Source organism: Ascaphus truei, unplaced genomic scaffold, assembly GCF_040206685.1.
Source record: "Ascaphus truei isolate aAscTru1 unplaced genomic scaffold, aAscTru1.hap1 HAP1_SCAFFOLD_435, whole genome shotgun sequence".
Taxonomy (NCBI): Eukaryota; Metazoa; Chordata; class Amphibia; order Anura; family Ascaphidae; genus Ascaphus; species Ascaphus truei.
Window position 1 is genome coordinate 230,350 of NW_027456766.1, and position 12,336 is coordinate 242,685.

At 42.3% G+C, this 12,336-nt stretch overlaps 31 non-coding genes across 31 annotated transcripts; all 31 read right to left on the bottom strand.

Annotated features, from left to right (window-relative positions):
• Nucleotides 1–47: 47 nt before the first annotated feature.
• Nucleotides 48–166, bottom strand: LOC142484167 (5S ribosomal RNA). The gene has a single exon (XR_012797666.1). It is a non-coding gene; the product is annotated as a 5S ribosomal RNA (ribosomal RNA).
• A 286-nt stretch (nucleotides 167–452) lies between these two features.
• Nucleotides 453–571, bottom strand: LOC142484310 (5S ribosomal RNA). The gene has a single exon (XR_012797804.1). It is a non-coding gene; the product is annotated as a 5S ribosomal RNA (ribosomal RNA).
• Nucleotides 572–857: 286 nt separating this feature from the next.
• Nucleotides 858–976, bottom strand: LOC142484134 (5S ribosomal RNA). Its single transcript, XR_012797635.1, has one exon. It is a non-coding gene; the product is annotated as a 5S ribosomal RNA (ribosomal RNA).
• Nucleotides 977–1,261: 285 nt separating this feature from the next.
• LOC142484608 (5S ribosomal RNA) lies at nucleotides 1,262–1,380 on the bottom strand. The gene has a single exon (XR_012798060.1). It is a non-coding gene; the product is annotated as a 5S ribosomal RNA (ribosomal RNA).
• A 285-nt stretch (nucleotides 1,381–1,665) lies between these two features.
• Nucleotides 1,666–1,784, bottom strand: LOC142484592 (5S ribosomal RNA). Its single transcript, XR_012798044.1, has one exon. It is a non-coding gene; the product is annotated as a 5S ribosomal RNA (ribosomal RNA).
• Nucleotides 1,785–2,070: 286 nt separating this feature from the next.
• On the bottom strand, nucleotides 2,071–2,189 carry LOC142484658 (5S ribosomal RNA). The gene has a single exon (XR_012798109.1). It is a non-coding gene; the product is annotated as a 5S ribosomal RNA (ribosomal RNA).
• A 286-nt stretch (nucleotides 2,190–2,475) lies between these two features.
• Nucleotides 2,476–2,594, bottom strand: LOC142484135 (5S ribosomal RNA). Its single transcript, XR_012797636.1, has one exon. It is a non-coding gene; the product is annotated as a 5S ribosomal RNA (ribosomal RNA).
• A 285-nt stretch (nucleotides 2,595–2,879) lies between these two features.
• Nucleotides 2,880–2,998, bottom strand: LOC142484395 (5S ribosomal RNA). The gene has a single exon (XR_012797854.1). It is a non-coding gene; the product is annotated as a 5S ribosomal RNA (ribosomal RNA).
• A 286-nt stretch (nucleotides 2,999–3,284) lies between these two features.
• On the bottom strand, nucleotides 3,285–3,403 carry LOC142484137 (5S ribosomal RNA). Its single transcript, XR_012797638.1, has one exon. It is a non-coding gene; the product is annotated as a 5S ribosomal RNA (ribosomal RNA).
• A 285-nt stretch (nucleotides 3,404–3,688) lies between these two features.
• On the bottom strand, nucleotides 3,689–3,807 carry LOC142484212 (5S ribosomal RNA). The gene has a single exon (XR_012797709.1). It is a non-coding gene; the product is annotated as a 5S ribosomal RNA (ribosomal RNA).
• Nucleotides 3,808–4,093: 286 nt separating this feature from the next.
• LOC142484292 (5S ribosomal RNA) lies at nucleotides 4,094–4,212 on the bottom strand. Its single transcript, XR_012797786.1, has one exon. It is a non-coding gene; the product is annotated as a 5S ribosomal RNA (ribosomal RNA).
• Nucleotides 4,213–4,497: 285 nt separating this feature from the next.
• LOC142484396 (5S ribosomal RNA) lies at nucleotides 4,498–4,616 on the bottom strand. The gene has a single exon (XR_012797855.1). It is a non-coding gene; the product is annotated as a 5S ribosomal RNA (ribosomal RNA).
• Nucleotides 4,617–4,902: 286 nt separating this feature from the next.
• Nucleotides 4,903–5,021, bottom strand: LOC142484138 (5S ribosomal RNA). Its single transcript, XR_012797639.1, has one exon. It is a non-coding gene; the product is annotated as a 5S ribosomal RNA (ribosomal RNA).
• A 285-nt stretch (nucleotides 5,022–5,306) lies between these two features.
• Nucleotides 5,307–5,425, bottom strand: LOC142484397 (5S ribosomal RNA). The gene has a single exon (XR_012797856.1). It is a non-coding gene; the product is annotated as a 5S ribosomal RNA (ribosomal RNA).
• A 286-nt stretch (nucleotides 5,426–5,711) lies between these two features.
• LOC142484272 (5S ribosomal RNA) lies at nucleotides 5,712–5,830 on the bottom strand. Its single transcript, XR_012797767.1, has one exon. It is a non-coding gene; the product is annotated as a 5S ribosomal RNA (ribosomal RNA).
• Nucleotides 5,831–6,115: 285 nt separating this feature from the next.
• LOC142484139 (5S ribosomal RNA) lies at nucleotides 6,116–6,234 on the bottom strand. The gene has a single exon (XR_012797640.1). It is a non-coding gene; the product is annotated as a 5S ribosomal RNA (ribosomal RNA).
• A 286-nt stretch (nucleotides 6,235–6,520) lies between these two features.
• Nucleotides 6,521–6,639, bottom strand: LOC142484211 (5S ribosomal RNA). The gene has a single exon (XR_012797708.1). It is a non-coding gene; the product is annotated as a 5S ribosomal RNA (ribosomal RNA).
• A 290-nt stretch (nucleotides 6,640–6,929) lies between these two features.
• Nucleotides 6,930–7,048, bottom strand: LOC142484398 (5S ribosomal RNA). Its single transcript, XR_012797857.1, has one exon. It is a non-coding gene; the product is annotated as a 5S ribosomal RNA (ribosomal RNA).
• A 286-nt stretch (nucleotides 7,049–7,334) lies between these two features.
• LOC142484273 (5S ribosomal RNA) lies at nucleotides 7,335–7,453 on the bottom strand. Its single transcript, XR_012797768.1, has one exon. It is a non-coding gene; the product is annotated as a 5S ribosomal RNA (ribosomal RNA).
• A 285-nt stretch (nucleotides 7,454–7,738) lies between these two features.
• LOC142484593 (5S ribosomal RNA) lies at nucleotides 7,739–7,857 on the bottom strand. The gene has a single exon (XR_012798045.1). It is a non-coding gene; the product is annotated as a 5S ribosomal RNA (ribosomal RNA).
• A 286-nt stretch (nucleotides 7,858–8,143) lies between these two features.
• LOC142484659 (5S ribosomal RNA) lies at nucleotides 8,144–8,262 on the bottom strand. The gene has a single exon (XR_012798110.1). It is a non-coding gene; the product is annotated as a 5S ribosomal RNA (ribosomal RNA).
• A 286-nt stretch (nucleotides 8,263–8,548) lies between these two features.
• Nucleotides 8,549–8,667, bottom strand: LOC142484140 (5S ribosomal RNA). Its single transcript, XR_012797641.1, has one exon. It is a non-coding gene; the product is annotated as a 5S ribosomal RNA (ribosomal RNA).
• Nucleotides 8,668–8,952: 285 nt separating this feature from the next.
• Nucleotides 8,953–9,071, bottom strand: LOC142484399 (5S ribosomal RNA). The gene has a single exon (XR_012797858.1). It is a non-coding gene; the product is annotated as a 5S ribosomal RNA (ribosomal RNA).
• A 286-nt stretch (nucleotides 9,072–9,357) lies between these two features.
• LOC142484142 (5S ribosomal RNA) lies at nucleotides 9,358–9,476 on the bottom strand. The gene has a single exon (XR_012797642.1). It is a non-coding gene; the product is annotated as a 5S ribosomal RNA (ribosomal RNA).
• Nucleotides 9,477–9,761: 285 nt separating this feature from the next.
• LOC142484143 (5S ribosomal RNA) lies at nucleotides 9,762–9,880 on the bottom strand. The gene has a single exon (XR_012797643.1). It is a non-coding gene; the product is annotated as a 5S ribosomal RNA (ribosomal RNA).
• Nucleotides 9,881–10,165: 285 nt separating this feature from the next.
• On the bottom strand, nucleotides 10,166–10,284 carry LOC142484401 (5S ribosomal RNA). The gene has a single exon (XR_012797860.1). It is a non-coding gene; the product is annotated as a 5S ribosomal RNA (ribosomal RNA).
• A 286-nt stretch (nucleotides 10,285–10,570) lies between these two features.
• On the bottom strand, nucleotides 10,571–10,689 carry LOC142484144 (5S ribosomal RNA). The gene has a single exon (XR_012797644.1). It is a non-coding gene; the product is annotated as a 5S ribosomal RNA (ribosomal RNA).
• A 285-nt stretch (nucleotides 10,690–10,974) lies between these two features.
• LOC142484660 (5S ribosomal RNA) lies at nucleotides 10,975–11,093 on the bottom strand. Its single transcript, XR_012798111.1, has one exon. It is a non-coding gene; the product is annotated as a 5S ribosomal RNA (ribosomal RNA).
• Nucleotides 11,094–11,378: 285 nt separating this feature from the next.
• Nucleotides 11,379–11,497, bottom strand: LOC142484402 (5S ribosomal RNA). Its single transcript, XR_012797861.1, has one exon. It is a non-coding gene; the product is annotated as a 5S ribosomal RNA (ribosomal RNA).
• Nucleotides 11,498–11,783: 286 nt separating this feature from the next.
• On the bottom strand, nucleotides 11,784–11,902 carry LOC142484311 (5S ribosomal RNA). Its single transcript, XR_012797805.1, has one exon. It is a non-coding gene; the product is annotated as a 5S ribosomal RNA (ribosomal RNA).
• Nucleotides 11,903–12,187: 285 nt separating this feature from the next.
• LOC142484661 (5S ribosomal RNA) lies at nucleotides 12,188–12,306 on the bottom strand. The gene has a single exon (XR_012798112.1). It is a non-coding gene; the product is annotated as a 5S ribosomal RNA (ribosomal RNA).
• Between the last annotated feature and the right edge of the window lie 30 nt (nucleotides 12,307–12,336).

The window sequence follows — 12,336 nt, forward strand, 5'->3', positions numbered from 1 at the left end:
GCAAGGAATGCCATGTATATTTTCATTAGGGAAGCAAAAAATAAAAACCCCTACAGCACCTGGTATTCCCAGGCAGTCTCCCAACCCAGTACTAATCAAGCCTCACCCTGCTTAGCTTCCGAGATCTGACGGGATCAGGCGCTTTCAAGGTAGTATGGCCGTAGGTGGAGATTGCTGTCTCATGATATCCTCTCATTCTTAAATCCATGAGCCTATATCTTGCTCCATGCATACACAGAGACTGAGAAAATGACAGGTGCACTCAAATGTACTATAGACGGAATTCTTGATGTCAGAATTCTATTTTGGAAGGTTGCATTGTGTTGAACTTTCAGAGGAAAAAACGATATATTTCTTTGCCACTGCGGGAAAAAAGTAGCAAGAAATGAAACATTTTCATTTGCTGCGAGGAATGCCATGTATATTTTCATTAGGGAAGGGAAAAATAAAAACCCCTACTGCACCTGGTATTCCCAGGCAGTCTCCCAACCCAGTACTAATCAAGCCTCACCCTGCTTAGCTTCCGAGATCTGACGGGATCGGGCGCTGTCAAGGTAGTATGGCCGTAGGTGGAGATTGCTGTCTCATGATATCCTCTCATTCTTAAATCCATGAGCCTATATCTTGCTCCATGCATACACAGAGACTGAGAAAATGACAGGTGCACTCAAATGTACTATAGACGGAATTCTTGATGTCAGAATTCTATTTTGGAAGGTTGCATTGTGTTGAACTTTCAGAGGAAAAAACGATATATTTCTTTGCCACTGCGGGAAAAAAGTAGCAAGAAATGAAACATTTTCATTTGCTGCGAGGAATGCCATGTATATTTTCATTAGGGAAGGGAAAAATAAAAACCCCTACAGCACCTGGTATTCCCAGGCAGTCTCCCAACCCAGTACTAATCAAGCCTCACCCTGCTTAGCTTCCGAGATCTGACGGGATCGGGCGCTGTCAAGGTAGTATGGCCGTAGGTGGAGATTGCTGTCTCATGATATCCTCTCATTCTTAAATCCATGAGCCTATATCTTGCTCCATGCATACACAGAGACTGAGAAAATGACAGGTGCACTCAAATGTACTATAGACGGAATTCTTGATGTCAGAATTCTATTTTGGAAGGTTGCATTGTGTTGAACTTTCAGAGGAAAAACGATATATTTCTTTGCCACTGCGGGAAAAAAGTAGCAAGAAATGAAACATTTTCATTTGCTGCGAGGAATGCCATGTATATTTTCATTAGGGAAGGGAAAAATAAAAACCCCTACAGCACCTGGTATTCCCAGGCAGTCTCCCAACCCAGTACTAATCAAGCCTCACCCTGCTTAGCTTCCGAGATCTGACGGGATCGGGCGCTGTCAAGGTAGTATGGCCGTAGGAGAAGATTGCTGTCTCATGATATCCTCTCATTCTTAAATCCATGAGCCTATATCTTGCTCCATGCATACACAGAGACTGAGAAAATGACAGGTGCACTCAAATGTACTATAGACGGAATTCTTGATGTCAGAATTCTATTTTGGAAGGTTGCATTGTGTTGAACTTTCAGAGGAAAAACGATATATTTCTTTGCCACTGCGGGAAAAAAGTAGCAAGAAATGAAACATTTTCATTTGCTGCGAGGAATGCCATGTATATTTTCATTAGGGAAGCGAAAAATAAAAACCCCTACAGCACCTGGTATTCCCAGGCAGTCTCCCAACCCAGTACTAATCAAGCCTCACCCTGCTTAGCTTCCGAGATCTGACGGGATCGGGCGCTTTCAAGGTAGTATGGCCGTAGGTGGAGATTGCTGTCTCATGATATCCTCTCATTCTTAAATCCATGAGCCTATATCTTGCTCCATGCATATACAGAGACTGAGAAAATGACAGGTGCACTCAAATGTACTATAGACGGAATTCTTGATGTCAGAATTCTATTTTGGAAGGTTGCATTGTGTTGAACTTTCAGAGGAAAAAACGATATATTGCTTTGCCACTGCGGGAAAAAAGTAGTAAAAAATGAAACATTTTCATTTGCTGCAAGGAATGCCATGTATATTTTCATTAGGGAAGCAAAAAATAAAAACACCCACAGCACCTGGTATTCCCAGGCAGTCTCCCAACCCAGTACTAATCAAGCCTCACCCTGCTTAGCTTCCGAGATCTGACGGGATCGGGCGCTGTCAAGGTAGTATGGCCGTAGGTGGAGATTGCTGTCTCATGATATCCTCTCATTCTTAAATCCATGAGCCTATATCTTGCTCCATGCATACACAGAGACTGAGAAAATGACAGGTGCACTCAAATGTACTATAGACGGAATTCTTGATGTCAGAATTCTATTTTGGAAGGTTGCATTGTGTTGAACTTTCAGAGGAAAAAACGATATATTTCTTTGCCACTGCGGGAAAAAAGTAGCAAGAAATGAAACATTTTCATTTGCTGCGAGGAATGCCATGTATATTTTCATTAGGGAAGCGAAAAATAAAAACCCCTACAGCACCTGGTATTCCCAGGCAGTCTCCCAACCCAGTACTAATCAAGCCTCACCCTGCTTAGCTTCCGAGATCTGACGGGATCGGGCGCTGTCAAGGTAGTATGGCCGTAGGTGGAGATTGCTGTCTCATGATATCCTCTCATTCTTAAATCCATGAGCCTATATCTTGCTCCATGCATACACAGAGACTGAGAAAATGACAGGTGCACTCAAATGTACTATAGACGGAATTCTTGATATCAGAATTCTATTTGGAAGGTTGCATTGTGTTGAACTTTCTGAGGAAAAAACGATATATTTCTTTGCCACTGCGGGAAAAAAGTAGTAAAAAAAGAAACATTTTCATTTGCTGCAAGGAATGCCATGTATATTTTCATTAGGGAAGCAAAAAATAAAAACACCCACAGCACCTGGTATTCCCAGGCAGTCTCCCAACCCAGTACTAATCAAGCCTCACCCTGCTTAGCTTCCGAGATCTGACGGGATCGGGCGCTTTCAAGGTAGTATGGCCGTAGGTGGAGATTGCTGTCTCATGATATCCTCTCATTCTTAAATCCATGAGCCTATATCTTGCTCCATGCATACACAGAGACTGAGAAAATGACAGGTGCACTCAAATGTACTATAGACGGAATTCTTGATGTCAGAATTCTATTTTGGAAGGTTGCATTGTGTTGAACTTTCAGAGGAAAAAACGATATATTTCTTTGCCACTGCGGGAAAAAAGTAGCAAGAAATGAAACATTTTCATTTGCTGCGAGGAATGCCATGTATATTTTCATTAGGGAAGCGAAAAATAAAAACCCCTACAGCACCTGGTATTCCCAGGCAGTCTCCCAACCCAGTACTAATCAAGCCTCACCCTGCTTAGCTTCCGAGATCTGACGGGATCGGGCGCTGTCAAGGTAGTATGGCCGTAGGTGGAGATTGCTGTCTCATGATATCCTCTCATTCTTAAATCCATGAGCCTATATCTTGCTCCATGCATACACAGAGACTGAGAAAATGACAGGTGCACTCAAATGTACTATAGACGGAATTCTTGATGTCAGAATTCTATTTGGAAGGTTGCATTGTGTTGAACTTTCTGAGGAAAAAACGATATATTTCTTTGCCACTGCGGGAAAAAAGTAGTAAAAAATGAAACATTTTCATTTGCTGCAAGGAATGCCATGTATATTTTCATTAGGGAAGCAAAAAATAAAAATACCCACAGCACCTGGTATTCCCAGGCAGTCTCCCAACCCAGTACTAATCAAGCCTCACCCTGCTTAGCTTCCGAGATCTGACGGGATCGGGCGCTTTCAAGGTAGTATGGCCGTAGGTGGAGATTGCTGTCTCATGATATCCTCTCATTCTTAAATCCATGAGCCTATATCTTGCTCCATGCATACACAGAGACTGAGAAAATGACAGGTGCACTCAAATGTACTATAGACGGAATTCTTGATGTCAGAATTCTATTTTGGAAGGTTGCATTGTGTTGAACTTTCAGAGGAAAAAACGATATATTTCTTTGCCACTGCGGGAAAAAAGTAGCAAGAAATGAAACATTTTCATTTGCTGCGAGGAATGCCATGTATATTTTCATTAGGGAAGCGAAAAATAAAAACCCCTACAGCACCTGGTATTCCCAGGCAGTCTCCCAACCCAGTACTAATCAAGCCTCACCCTGCTTAGCTTCCGAGATCTGACGGGATCGGGCGCTGTCAAGGTAGTATGGCAGTAGGTGGAGATTGCTGTCTCATGATATCCTCTCATTCTTAAATCCATGAGCCTATATCTTGCTCCATGCATACACAGAGACTGAGAAAATGACAGGTGCACTCAAATGTACTATAGACGGAATTCTTGATGTCAGAATTCTATTTGGAAGGTTGCATTGTGTTGAACTTTCTGAGGAAAAAACGATATATTTCTTTGCCACTGCGGGAAAAAAGTAGTAAAAAATGAAACATTTTCATTTGCTGCAAGGAATGCCATGTATATTTTCATTAGGGAAGCAAAAAATAAAAACACCCACAGCACCTGGTATTCCCAGGCAGTCTCCCAACCCAGTACTAATCAAGCCTCACCCTGCTTAGCTTCCGAGATCTGACGGGATCGGGCGCTTTCAAGGTAGTATGGCCGTAGGTGGAGATTGCTGTCTCATGATATCCTCTCATTCTTAAATCCATGAGCCTATATCTTGCTCCATGCATACACAGAGACTGAGAAAATGACAGGTGCACTCAAATGTACTATAGACGGAATTCTTGATGTCAGAATTCTATTTTGGAAGGTTGCATTGTGTTGAACTTTCAGAGGAAAAAACGATATATTTCTTTGCCACTGCGGGAAAAAAGTAGCAAGAAATGAAACATTTTCATTTGCTGCGAGGAATGCCATGTATATTTTCATTAGGGAAGCGAAAAATAAAAACCCCTACAGCACCTGGTATTCCCAGGCAGTCTCCCAACCCAGTACTAATCAAGCCTCACCCTGCTTAGCTTCCGAGATCTGACGGGATCGGGCGCTGTCAAGGTAGTATGGCCGTAGGTGGAGATTGCTGTCTCATGATATCCTCTCATTCTTAAATCCATGAGCCTATATCTTGCTCCATGCATACACAGAGACTGAGAAAATGACAGGTGCACTCAAATGTACTATAGACGGAATTCTTGATGTCAGAATTCTATTTGGAAGGTTGCATTGTGTTGAACTTTCTGAGGAAAAAACGATATATTTCTTTGCCACTGCGGGAAAAAAGTAGTAAAAAATGAAACATTTTCATTTGCTGCAAGGAATGCCATGTATATTTTCATTAGGGAAGCAAAAAATAAAAACACCCACAGCACCTGGTATTCCCAGGCAGTCTCCCAACCCAGTACTAATCAAGCCTCACCCTGCTTAGCTTCCGAGATCTGACGGGATCGGGCGCTTTCAAGGTAGTATGGCCGTAGGTGGAGATTGCTGTCTCATGATATCCTCTCATTCTTAAATCCATGAGCCTATATCTTGCTCCATGCATACACAGAGACTGAGAAAATGACAGGTGCACTCAAATGTACTATAGACGGAATTCTTGATGTCAGAATTCTATTTTGGAAGGTTGCATTGTGTTGAACTTTCAGAGGAAAAAACGATATATTTCTTTGCCACTGCGGGAAAAAAGTAGCAAGAAATGAAACATTTTCATTTGCTGCGAGGAATGCCATGTATATTTTCATTAGGGAAGCGAAAAATAAAAACCCCTACAGCACCTGGTATTCCCAGGCAGTCTCCCAACCCAGTACTAATCAAGCCTCACCCTGCTTAGCTTCCGAGATCTGACGGGATCAGGCGCTGTCAAGGTAGTATGGCCGTAGGTGGAGATTGCTGTCTCATGATATCCTCTCATTCTTAAATCCATGAGCCTATATCTTGCTCCATGCATACACAGAGACTGAGAAAATGACAGGTGCACTCAAATGTACTATAGACGGAATTCTTGATGTCAGAATTCTATTTTGGAAGGTTGCATTGTGTTGAACTTTCAGAGGAAAAACGATATATTTCTTTGCCACTGCGGGAAAAAAGTAGCAAGAAATGAAACATTTTCATTTGCTGCGAGGAATGCCATGTATATTTTCATTAGGGAAGCGAAAAATAAAAACCCCTACAGCACCTGGTATTCCCAGGCAGTCTCCCAACCCAGTACTAATCAAGCCTCACCCTGCTTAGCTTCCGAGATCTGACGGGATCGGGCGCTGTCAAGGTAGTATGGCCGTAGGTGGAGATTGCTGTCTCATGATATCCTCTCATTCTTAAATCCATGAGCCTATATCTTGCTCCATGCATACACAGAGACTGAGAAAATGACAGGTGCACTCAAATGTACTATAGACGGAATTCTTGATGTCAGAATTCTATTTTGGAAGGTTGCATTGTGTTGAACTTTCAGAGGAAAAAACGATATATTTCTTTGCCACTGCGGGAAAAAAGTAGCAAGAAATGAAACATTTTCATTTGCTGCGAGGAATGCCATGTATATTTTCATTAGGGAAGCGAAAAATAAAAACCCCTACAGCACCTGGTATTCCCAGGCAGTCTCCCAAAACAGTACTAATCAAGCCTCACCCTGCTTAGCTTCCGAGATCTGACGGGATCGGGCGCTTTCAAGGTAGTATGGCCGTAGGTGGAGATTGCTGTCTCATGATATCCTCTCATTCTTAAATCCATGAGCCTATACAGTATGTTGCTCCATGCATACACAGAGACTGAGAAAATGACAGGTGCACTCAAATGTACTATAGACGGAATTCTTGATGTCAGAATTCTATTTGGAAGGTTGCATTGTGTTGAACTTTCTGAGGAAAAAACGATATATTTCTTTGCCACTGCGGGAAAAAAGTAGTAAAAAAAGAAACATTTTCATTTGCTGCAAGGAATGCCATGTATATTTTCATTAGGGAAGCAAAAAATAAAAACACCCACAGCACCTGGTATTCCCAGGCAGTCTCCCAACCCAGTACTAATCAAGCCTCACCCTGCTTAGCTTCCGAGATCTGACGGGATCGGGCGCTTTCAAGGTAGTATGGCCGTAGGTGGAGATTGCTGTCTCATGATATCCTCTCATTCTTAAATCCATGAGCCTATATCTTGCTCCATGCATACACAGAGACTGAGAAAATGACAGGTGCACTCAAATGTACTATAGACGGAATTCTTGATGTCAGAATTCTATTTTGGAAGGTTGCATTGTGTTGAACTTTCTGAGGAAAAAACGATATATTTCTTTGCCACTGCGGGAAAAAAGTAGCAAGAAATGAAACATTTTCATTTGCTGCGAGGAATGCCATGTATATTTTCATTAGGGAAGCGAAAAATAAAAACCCCTACAGCACCTGGTATTCCCAGGCAGTCTCCCAACCCAGTACTAATCAAGCCTCACCCTGCTTAGCTTCCGAGATCTGACGGGATCAGGCGCTGTCAAGGTAGTATGGCCGTAGGTGGAGATTGCTGTCTCATGATATCCTCTCATTCTTAAATCCATGAGCCTATATCTTGCTCCATGCATACACAGAGACTGAGAAAATGACAGGTGCACTCAAATGTACTATAGACGGAATTCTTGATGTCAGAATTCTATTTTGGAAGGTTGCATTGTGTTGAACTTTCAGAGGAAAAACGATATATTTCTTTGCCACTGCGGGAAAAAAGTAGCAAGAAATGAAACATTTTCATTTGCTGCGAGGAATGCCATGTATATTTTCATTAGGGAAGCGAAAAATAAAAACCCCTACAGCACCTGGTATTCCCAGGCAGTCTCCCAACCCAGTACTAATCAAGCCTCACCCTGCTTAGCTTCCGAGATCTGACGGGATCGGGCGCTTTCAAGGTAGTATGGCCGTAGGTGGAGATTGCTGTCTCATGATATCCTCTCATTCTTAAATCCATGAGCCTATATCTTGCTCCATGCATATACAGAGACTGAGAAAATGACAGGTGCACTCAAATGTACTATAGACGGAATTCTTGATGTCAGAATTCTATTTTGGAAGGTTGCATTGTGTTGAACTTTCAGAGGAAAAAACGATATATTGCTTTGCCACTGCGGGAAAAAAGTAGTAAAAAATGAAACATTTTCATTTGCTGCAAGGAATGCCATGTATATTTTCATTAGGGAAGCAAAAAATAAAAACACCCACAGCACCTGGTATTCCCAGGCAGTCTCCCAACCCAGTACTAATCAAGCCTCACCCTGCTTAGCTTCCGAGATCTGACGGGATCGGGCGCTGTCAAGGTAGTATGGCCGTAGGTGGAGATTGCTGTCTCATGATATCCTCTCATTCTTAAATCCATGAGCCTATATCTTGCTCCATGCATACACAGAGACTGAGAAAATGACAGGTGCACTCAAATGTACTATAGACGGAATTCTTGATGTCAGAATTCTATTTTGGAAGGTTGCATTGTGTTGAACTTTCAGAGGAAAAAACGATATATTTCTTTGCCACTGCGGGAAAAAAGTAGCAAGAAATGAAACATTTTCATTTGCTGCGAGGAATGCCATGTATATTTTCATTAGGGAAGCGAAAAATAAAAACCCCTACAGCACCTGGTATTCCCAGGCAGTCTCCCAACCCAGTACTAATCAAGCCTCACCCTGCTTAGCTTCCGAGATCTGACGGGATCGGGCGCTGTCAAGGTAGTATGGCCGTAGGTGGAGATTGCTGTCTCATGATATCCTCTCATTCTTAAATCCATGAGCCTATATCTTGCTCCATGCATACACAGAGACTGAGAAAATGACAGGTGCACTCAAATGTACTATAGACGGAATTCTTGATGTCAGAATTCTATTTGGAAGGTTGCATTGTGTTGAACTTTCTGAGGAAAAAACGATATATTTCTTTGCCACTGCGGGAAAAAAGTAGTAAAAAAAGAAACATTTTCATTTGCTGCAAGGAATGCCATGTATATTTTCATTAGGGAAGCAAAAAATAAAAACACCCACAGCACCTGGTATTCCCAGGCAGTCTCCCAACCCAGTACTAATCAAGCCTCACCCTGCTTAGCTTCCGAGATCTGACGGGATCGGGCGCTTTCAAGGTAGTATGGCCGTAGGTGGAGATTGCTGTCTCATGATATCCTCTCATTCTTAAATCCATGAGCCTATATCTTGCTCCATGCATACACAGAGACTGAGAAAATGACAGGTGCACTCAAATGTACTATAGACAGAATTCTTGATGTCAGAATTCTATTTTGGAAGGTTGCATTGTGTTGAACTTTCAGAGGAAAAAACGATATATTTCTTTGCCACTGCGGGAAAAAAGTAGCAAGAAATGAAACATTTTCATTTGCTGCGAGGAATGCCATGTATATTTTCATTAGGGAAGCGAAAAATAAAAACCCCTACAGCACCTGGTATTCCCAGGCAGTCTCCCAACCCAGTACTAATCAAGCCTCACCCTGCTTAGCTTCCGAGATCTGACGGGATCGGGCGCTGTCAAGGTAGTATGGCCGTAGGTGGAGATTGCTGTCTCATGATATCCTCTCATTCTTAAATCCATGAGCCTATATCTTGCTCCATGCATACACAGAGACTGAGAAAATGACAGGTGCACTCAAATGTACTATAGACGGAATTCTTGATGTCAGAATTCTATTTGGAAGGTTGCATTGTGTTGAACTTTCAGAGGAAAAAACGATATATTTCTTTGCCACTGCGGGAAAAAAGTAGCAAGAAATGAAACATTTTCATTTGCTGCGAGGAATGCCATGTATATTTTCATTAGGGAAGCGAAAAATAAAAACCCCTACAGCACCTGGTATTCCCAGGCAGTCTCCCAACCCAGTACTAATCAAGCCTCACCCTGCTTAGCTTCCGAGATCTGACGGGATCGGGCGCTGTCAAGGTAGTATGGCCGTAGGTGGAGATTGCTGTCTCATGATATCCTCTCATTCTTAAATCCATGAGCCTATATCTTGCTCCATGCATACACAGAGACTGAGAAAATGACAGGTGCACTCAAATGTACTATAGACGGAATTCTTGATGTCAGAATTCTATTTGGAAGGTTGCATTGTGTTGAACTTTCTGAGGAAAAAACGATATATTTCTTTGCCACTGCGGGAAAAAAGTAGTAAAAAAAGAAACATTTTCATTTGCTGCAAGGAATGCCATGTATATTTTCATTAGGGAAGCAAAAAATAAAAACACCCACAGCACCTGGTATTCCCAGGCAGTCTCCCAACCCAGTACTAATCAAGCCTCACCCTGCTTAGCTTCCGAGATCTGACGGGATCGGGCGCTTTCAAGGTAGTATGGCCGTAGGTGGAGATTGCTGTCTCATGATATCCTCTCATTCTTAAATCCATGAGCCTATATCTTGCTCCATGCATACACAGAGACTGAGAAAATGACAGGTGCACTCAAATGTACTATAGACGGAATTCTTGATGTCAGAATTCTATTTTGGAAGGTTGCATTGTGTTGAACTTTCAGAGGAAAAAACGATATATTTCTTTGCCACTGCGGGAAAAAAGTAGCAAGAAATGAAACATTTTCATTTGCTGCGAGGAATGCCATGTATATTTTCATTAGGGAAGCGAAAAATAAAAACCCCTACAGCACCTGGTATTCCCAGGCAGTCTCCCAACCCAGTACTAATCAAGCCTCACCCTGCTTAGCTTCCGAGATCTGACGGGATCGGGCGCTGTCAAGGTAGTATGGCCGTAGGTGGAGATTGCTGTCTCATGATATCCTCTCATTCTTAAATCCATGAGCCTATATCTTGCTCCATGCATACACAGAGACTGAGAAAATGACAGGTGCACTCAAATGTACTATAGACGGAATTCTTGATGTCAGAATTCTATTTGGAAGGTTGCATTGTGTTGAACTTTCTGAGGAAAAAACGATATATTTCTTTGCCACTGCGGGAAAAAAGTAGTAAAAAATGAAACATTTTCATTTGCTGCAAGGAATGCCATGTATATTTTCATTAGGGAAGCAAAAAATAAAAACACCCACAGCACCTGGTATTCCCAGGCAGTCTCCCAACCCAGTACTAATCAAGCCTCACCCTGCTTAGCTTCCGAGATCTGACGGGATCGGGCGCTGTCAAGGTAGTATGGCCGTAGGTGGAGATTGCTGTCTCATGATATCCTCTCATTCTTAAATCCATGAGCCTATATCTTGCTCCATGCATACACAGAGACTGAGAAAATGACAGGTGCACTCAAATGTACTATAGACGGAATTCTTGATGTCAGAATTCTATTTGGAAGGTTGCATTGTGTTGAACTTTCTGAGGAAAAAACGATATATTTCTTTGCCACTGCGGGAAAAAAGTAGTAAAAAATGAAACATTTTCATTTGCTGCAAGGAATGCCATGTATATTTTCATTAGGGAAGCAAAAAATAAAAACACCCACAGCACCTGGTATTCCCAGGCAGTCTCCCAACCCAGTACTAATCAAGCCTCACCCTGCTTAGCTTCCGAGATCTGACGGGATCGGGCGCTTTCAAGGTAGTATGGCCGTAGGTGGAGATTGCTGTCTCATGATATCCTCTCATTCTTAAATCCATGAGCCTATATCTTGCTCCATGCATACACAGAGACTGAGAAAATGACAGGTGCACTCAAATGTACTATAGACGGAATTCTTGATGTCAGAATTCTATTTTGGAAGGTTGCATTGTGTTGAACTTTCAGAGGAAAAAACGATATATTTCTTTGCCACTGCGGGAAAAAAGTAGCAAGAAATGAAACATTTTCATTTGCTGCGAGGAATGCCATGTATATTTTCATTAGGGAAGCGAAAAATAAAAACCCCTACTGCACCTGGTATTCCCAGGCAGTCTCCCAACCCAGTACTAATCAAGCCTCACCCTGCTTAGCTTCCGAGATCTGACGGGATCGGGCGCTGTCAAGGTAGTATGGCCGTAGGTGGAGATTGCTGTCTCATGATATCCTCTCATTCTTAAATCCATGAGCCTATATCTTGCTCCATGCATACACAGAGACTGAGAAAATGACAGGTGCACTCAAATGTACTATAGACGGAATTCTTGATGTCAGAATTCTATTTGGAAGGTTGCATTGTGTTGAACTTTCTGAGGAAAAAACGATATATTTCTTTGCCACTGCGGGAAAAAAGTAGTAAAAAATGAAACATTTTCATTTGCTGCAAGGAATGCCATGTATATTTTCATTAGGGAAGCAAAAAATAAAAACACCCACAGCACCTGGTATTCCCAGGCAGTCTCCCAACCCAGTACTAATCAAGCCTCACCCTGCTTAGCTTCCGAGATCTGACGGGATCGGGCGCTGTCAAGGTAGTATGGCCGTAGGTGGAGATTGCTGTCTCATGATATCCTCTCAT